General features: G+C 42.7%; 2 non-coding genes across 2 annotated transcripts; both read right to left on the reverse strand.

Moving 5' to 3' along the window:
• Positions 1–440: 440 nt before the first annotated feature.
• Positions 441–511, reverse strand: trnag-gcc (transfer RNA glycine (anticodon GCC)). The gene has a single exon. It is a non-coding gene; the product is annotated as a tRNA-Gly (tRNA).
• Positions 512–625: 114 nt separating this feature from the next.
• trnad-guc (transfer RNA aspartic acid (anticodon GUC)) lies at positions 626–697 on the reverse strand. The gene has a single exon. It is a non-coding gene; the product is annotated as a tRNA-Asp (tRNA).
• Positions 698–7,623: the final 6,926 nt, after the last annotated feature.

Raw genomic sequence — 7,623 nt, forward strand, 5'->3', positions numbered from 1 at the left:
GAGCTAGAAACTACTGTGACCCCTCTATGGAAAGCTGGGACTCTCACGAACACGTACATGTAATCGATTTCGCTCTATACCACTCACAGGCCACACACTCGTAGTTAGAAGGTGACGCGTTTGTGGGATGTCCCAGGACATTGTCACAAATGCCAAACTCAAGACAGTTGTCGATGACTAGTTGGTTACTCGTTTCCCATTTAACAACTAAAGCCTTGCACAAAGTAAATCACCTCACACACTGGACATCTACAATGGATTCACCAAAGTCTTCTGAGAATGAGTAAATGTCCAAACTGAAAATGAAAGCAAAGTCAGATTTTTCAAGAGTCAGTTGAGATTTCGACCAAGACCAGAGATTTCTGTTGGCCTGGCAATCGAGCACAGATTTCTTCCTCAGGGGTTTGCATACTTCTCGAAATTACATGTTCAAAACATCCTGCATTGGCCGGGAATCGAACCCGGGCCTCCCGCGTGGCAGGCGAGAATTCTACCACTGAACAACCAATGCCTTGGAATACTGAGATAATGCTGGAAATCGTATCATAAAGCTTTATCTCCAAGCATATTTTTCGCATAGTGGGCTCAGCTACATTGTTCACCCTAAAAAAAAAAGCAGTCCTTTCTCCCCGTCGGGGAATTGAACCCCGGTCTCCCGCGTGACAGGCGGGGATACTCACCACTATACTAACGAGGAGCTGGTGTGGTGGACCTTTGAAAAAACGTGGAGCATTGGTACTAACTATACGTTTGCAGTGTTGGGCTTTAACACTTCTAACAAAAACATCTGTATGGACTGAATGGTTAGAGCTAGATGGGTGATATATGTTTTAGCCTTGTCTAGGGGTTTTTGTAGATTCATGGGGCTGTGTTCTTTTAGGTGTCTAGGTAGTCTATGGTTGCCTGGATTGGTTCTCAATCAGAGGCAGGTGTGTATTGTTGTCTCTGATTGGGAGCCATATTTAGGCAGCCATATTCTTTGGGTATTTTGTGGGTGATTGTTTCCTGTGTCAGTGCTAGACGGGACTGTTTCGGGTTTTCGCGGTTCTTGTTTTGTAGTTGTGTTCATCTTAAGTGTCTCTTATTAAAGAACCATGAACTATAACCATGCTGCGTTTTGGTCCGCCTCTCCTTCCCAGGAAGAAAGCCGTGACAGCCCTAAGAAGTTTTAAGCATATAGGAGTACCTGTTTCTTTGTTAACTGCTCAACACAGAAATGCCACATGTGCTCACTCCCTCAAATCATTTAGCGAAAGTATACTTTGTATTCTATTCAGCTATGTTCAATTGTATTCTTCATACTATTAAATAATATAAAATAATGCCATGTAATTCTAAGAAAATCTTGTCTACTAAATTAACGTGTAGCCCACAGCCATATAGCATAGCCAGATCAGGACCTAACATAAGGACAACTTGTGACAATAGACTACATTTTCTTCATGTCATATTTCTTTAGACTGGTCTAAAACAAATAATGGATTTATTGTGATGGTATAGGCTATATTACATGGATTTATTAGACGTTTGTAACGATCGTCGTTGGAATGAGACCAAAGCGCAGCGTGGAATTTGTTAATATTTAATGTTAACAAAAAAACACTCAAACAAAATGACAAACGGAGAAAACGAAAGCGCACAGTTCTGTCAGGGAAACAACCTAAACATAAAAATAATCACCCACAAAACACAGGTGGGAAAAGGCTACCTAAGTATGATTCTCAATCAGAGACAACGAACGACACCTGCCTCTGATTGACAACCATACTAGGCCAAACACATAGAAAAAAGAACATAGACTACCCACCCCAACTCACGCCATGACCAACCTAAAACAAAGACATAACAAAAGGAACTAAGGTCAGAACGTGACAATGTTTTAAAGTGTAGATGTTCCAAAAGTCTGCATCAGTGGCTTGTAAGCAATGCTAAATGTGTTTATGTTCATTAACGGTCAATTACTGTGAGACCACCAGTTATCTGCTTGACAATCACCGGCTGACAAAATGTAATGACCGCCAGAGCCCTAGTTGTGACCAACTATAGTCACCAGTTTGACAAAAGTGCTCATCTCAAGTGCAACCATTCAGATTAGCACTTCGCAGGACTTTGCTCTTACACAGTCATACAGAGTATCTGCGCAAAGGTGCACTTTGTTCTGCTTAATTGTAGCTACTGGACCAAGACAGCTTCATCACTCCTGGTTGTTTGCGGACATTAGCCCACTACTACTGTTTACTTTGTGCATCTACGTCATCTTGCTTTGTCTACCTTGAAACCTAACCTAACCAATGACCCATCATCTTATGCATTACTGCCAAGTGACATGCCAAATAACACAAAAACGATACAATACATACCGTAAATGGCTCAAATCCTTCCACGCATAGACTACTTTCTGTCCCTAACACTAAAACTGAATGTAAACTGAGAAAAAAACAATAGGTAAATGTTTTTATACAAACTAAATAAAAACAGTAAAGTGGATCTGAAAACTAACAGACACTAAACTGAATTTAAAACATAAATCTTAAAACTAATAGAAATAAAAACATATGAAACAAAACTATTAAAACATTCCTCCAAATGTCAAATGTTAAGTTAAGTGTTATTGTTTGGGATAGGGTTACAACATTAAGTTTAGGCATTCATTCAGAATTGCTAATGGAAGGGTTAAGGTTTGGGATAGGATAATTGTATTTTTTTATTTTTTGTTGTCTACCACTGGAATTGAACGTGCAATCTTCTGATCCAGAGTCATAGGATTTACTACGTCCACAAAGCCCTAGCAAAACCCGATTTGATGGTAATAGCGCTCACTGTTGCCCCTAGTGGCCATGTTTGAAGGTTTTTCCTGATGTCCTCAGGACGTGGACAAACGTCCAATTTCAAAGTCAATCTTGAACAATCTCCCTATACATTGAGTGGATCTTATGACCTCTCTAATGACAGTGCGGTCAATTCGGTCATGGTGGCACATTTCGGATTGCCTAACTAGTCGAGGCTCTCAAATCTTGACGTTTTTTTTCCTAGTTACAAAATAGTGTGCTTTCTGGAGTGTGACAAATAGAACCAGCCTGGAGACCACAGCTCAGTGAGCTGTCCAACCCCGCAATATTATGGCATTAATATTTAAGGTCTAATGTTTTTCAAACTGCTGGTCAGACAGATGGCTCTAAAAGCAACGCTGGGACCCGGACAAGCAGCGCTAGCTCAGAGGGAATTTCATTGCCATCGGAGCGACTGGTCTGGGATAAGCCGGAATGCCGCACATTTTCAATTAACTTCACTTCACTGGAAATGTACCACAGACCTTGAAAATACTTGAAAAGTGCTTAATTAAAACCTCTTAAGGATCAAACACTTTTTTCAATTTTCACCGAGATGGACACACCCAAATCTAACTGCCTGTAGCTCAGGACTTGAAGCAAGGATATGCATATTCTTGATACCATTTGAAAGGAAACACTTTGAAGTTTGTGGAAATGTTAAATTGTCAAGTTCATAACTGTGCACTCTCCTCGAACAATAGCATGGTATTCTTTCATTGTAATAGCTACTGTAAATTGGACAGTGCAATTAGATTAACAAGAGTTTAAGCTTTCTGCCAGATATTTCTATGTCATGGGAAATGTTTTTGTTACTTACAACCTCATGCTTATTGCATTAGCCTACGTTAGCTCAACCGTCCCACGGGGGACCCACCAATCCCGAAGAGTGAAAAGACAAGAAGAATGGTTTTAATTGTAGCACTTTCCTTTTCATTTAAAGCAGGTTGTACAGGTCTAATAACATAGTTATATGGGTGTAATAATAGTTCAAACCTAGCTAATAGGCTTATGGGAAGACTTCAATTAATCAATTAATTGAACATTACCAATATCGTCAACACACGTTGACAGAATTTGACAGAAAACACAATCATGACTTGACAGGACCTTTAGAAAAAGACAGAAATGACAAAGCCAAACAAGAACAAGGCCAGCTAACAATAAGCTCCTCCGTAACCTAGACTTATAGACAGCCCATGGACAGTTACCCTGTAAAGCAAACTTTGAATTTGAATTTGTACAACTCAACCATCCAATTTGCACATTCTGGGGAAGCATCATGAAATGTCCCTATGTATCAATACAATAATCCGATTTTAAAACATTAGTTGCATTCTTCGTCTCATCGTCTGTAGTACAGTATTGACATTTAGGATAATTATCAGCACACGTTAATCATAAATATGAATCAGACTAAATATAAAATGGCAATTTGAACAACCCGTGTTGGCCCATGGTCTTAAGACGGATGATTGTCAGTGTGACTGTGACTGATAAAGCCTTATCATGTTCAGACATGTCTACTTTTTGGCAGCCGTTCTGGTCCAAACACATGTCCTTGAGTGGCCCAGCCAGAGGCCAAACTTGAACCAGATTGAACATCTCTGGAGACACCTGAAAATCCCATCTAACCTGACAGAGCTTGAGAGGATCTGCAGAGAAGAATGGGAGAAACTCCCAAATACAGGTGTGAAGGTGTGCTTGTAGCGTCATACCCAAGAAGACTCAAGGCTGTAATCGCTGCCAAAGGAGCTTCAACAAAGTACTGAGTAAAGAGTCTGAATACTTACGCAAATGTAATATTTCAGTTTTTCATTTATACATATATTTTGAATTGAAAACCTGTTTTTGTTTTATCAGCATGGGGTATTGTGTGTAGATTGATGAGGGGGGGGGGGGGGGGGAGTAATTCAGTCCATTCTAGAATAAGGCTGTAACTTAACAAAATGTGGAAAAAGTCAAAGGGTCGGAATACCTTCCGAATGCACTGTGTGTGTGTGTGTGGGGGGAACAGATGGGGCAGGTGAAGCAAGGCTCCTGTGCCTGAGGAGCTGTAACGTGATGCTGTGCAGCAGTGTGACGCCCACGGCCGCCTCGGGCACTAGTTACCCGCTATCCAGCATGTGGCGTGCTTTCAGAACCTTCCACAGCCTGGCACACACACGAGCCCCGTGCCATCGGTCTCCTAGTGCCTAGGGCCAGACTCCATACAACGCTCCCTTTTCAAACCCTCTCCCCCTGCTGTACGCTAGCTTCCTCTGCACCCTCCTTGCCACCTTCCTCAACCCCCTCCTTCCATGAGGAGTGAAGACGCACGGGGCAACAGTTATGTGATGGTTGCGTGTTAGTTTGGAGCATTGTGAGGACTGCAGTGAGGATCTTGTTGAAGTAGTAGGGAGTGATGACTCACTGAGGAGACAGATACTATCCTGTAGACATAGAGATACTTTCTGTAATTTAACTTGGTACTGTTACTTTGATTCAATACTGTTAAAGTTAGGCCCCCCTGTTAGGCCTCTCTGAGTTTAACCTGATCACATGACCTTCCCATGCAACAGGTGTCTCAGTGATGTCAATCCCAAGATCTGTGTTACAAACGGTGCATCTTTCTGTCATGTGGTTGCCAAAACAAGTGTGAAAACAGTCTGGACAACCCTCCCTCTCTCTCTCCTGGTCTCTCTTATCTCCCTCTCCAGTTAATGTCACTTCTCCCGGCTCTTACTGACACCTACCCATGAGCCCCCTCTCTTTCCATTTACCGTAACCAGCCCCCTCACCCACTGAGCAGCGAAAGGACTTCCATTGAACGTTGAAATGTAGTTGAAATTTGGTCAGTCCAAATCTGAACCAATCATTGATGTCTGTTTCCCAAGTTTAGACAGCACATAACAGTACAGTAGAACACAGTGCAGTACAGTAAAGAAAGGTATAGTATAGGTCAGTACACACACAGTACAATACAGTACAGTAACTGCACAGACACTGATTAGTGACTGGTTGGAGCGTAAGAATGTCTGTATGATATTTGTGCGTCTGTAATTTTCTCACTTATCATAATTCACGATTCATTCAGGATTATTCTTGATCATCGTAGCATCCACATTAATGTATTATATTCTTATTTACAATAAAAGTGACTCAAAAATGACACAATACATTATTTACCATTCTTTCTATTGGGCAAAAAATAATCTGAAACACAACCAAAAACAATCCGCAAATGCATCTAAAAAATGTTTAGAGACAAAAGCTTGTAGTCATTGTGTGCCATGAATATGGGACCAAATACTTTACTTTGTACTACTTTAATACACAAATAAGTGAATTTGTCCCAATACTTTTGGTGGCCTAAAATGGGGGGACTATGTACAAAAAGTGCCAATAAATTCTAAATTGTTCACCGGATATGAAAATACCCTCAAATTAAAGCTGACAGTCTGCACTTTAACCTCATAGTCATTGTTTGATTTCAAATCCAAACGTTTGAAGTATAGAGCCCAAAAAATAACAATGCTTCGCTGTCTCAATAATTACGGAGGGCACTGTACAACAGTCCCACTGTAATACATTTGTACTGTACTAAACTTAACTCTACTGTACTGTGCTGTACTCTACTGTGCTCTTATCCTTAACCACTGATTCCTCATCTGGTCTCTTCTCTGCACCTGGGTCCAACCTTACCACGTCACAGCAAGCTTCTGCCTCAACATGGACCCAGCAGAGATCACCCAAATCCAGAATGCTAAGACCCAACAAAGAGCACTGCTGGGGCGGCAGCAAGGACAACTCTCCCAAATATCAAAGACTCTCTGGACACTTACTGATTCCCTCCAACCACGGCTCAACCCTAACCCAGGAGGAGACAATGCCCAAGTCTCATCACCCAGTGCTACAGGCATCGCCGTAGTTCCTCCAGGGAACTCCAGCCTCCGAGCGGTGTGACGGCCACAGTCCTCCTCGTTCCACACCGATTGGTCCATGATCGCATACGTCAACTCTCTACTCTTGGGCAATACCCTGGCATTGGCAACGATGGGGTGGGAACAGCAGCCACCATCCTTCAGCTCCATATTAGCGTTTACTTCCAAGTCTTCAACCGCTTAGTTGGCCGACCAGAAGCGGCATGTCACGAATATCACCGAAGGTGGCTCCCCTTCCTGTTCGGGTGGCGCTAGCTGCCACCGATCCCTTTTTCCTTTTCATTTGTTTTAGTCTAATTGTTTTCACCTGTTCCTTGTTATGGTTTCGGGGTGGTTATTATTTAAGTTTGTTTAGCCCGCTTGTGTTTGTGCGGGCTTGTTGTCATTGTACGTTGGAAGTTTATTGTTCATTTTGGGTTTTCACTGTCCGGTTTATGTAACAGTGGTCTTTGGGTTGTGTTGCGCCTGTGTTTTGGCTTCACCAATTTTTGTACCTGTTTCAGTTTACTGTGGACTTTAAAGCGTTTTTTCCCGTGAAACGTCTGCTCTCTGCGCCTGACTACACACCCATCACTCTCCTGGCGTTACAGAAGCCCGCACCACCGATATGGAGTCAGCAGGAGCAGCGACCACCCCTCTCCCCACGATGGAGGAGAGAGTCCTTAATCACACGTCCATCCTCTATCGCATCGGATCAGCGATGACTCAAATGATGGAGAGGATGGATCGCTGGGAGAGGAGTGGTCTCCCTACTACCCCACCTACCCTCCCACCAGCAACTCTACCATCTCCTCCAGCGGGATCCGGTGCCAGCGCTCTGCATATTACGCCTCCGAGGGAGTACAATGGAGCGGCGGCGGGGTGCCAGGGAT

Source organism: Oncorhynchus clarkii, chromosome 29, assembly GCF_045791955.1.
Source record: "Oncorhynchus clarkii lewisi isolate Uvic-CL-2024 chromosome 29, UVic_Ocla_1.0, whole genome shotgun sequence".
NCBI lineage: Eukaryota > Metazoa > Chordata > Actinopteri > Salmoniformes > Salmonidae > Oncorhynchus > Oncorhynchus clarkii.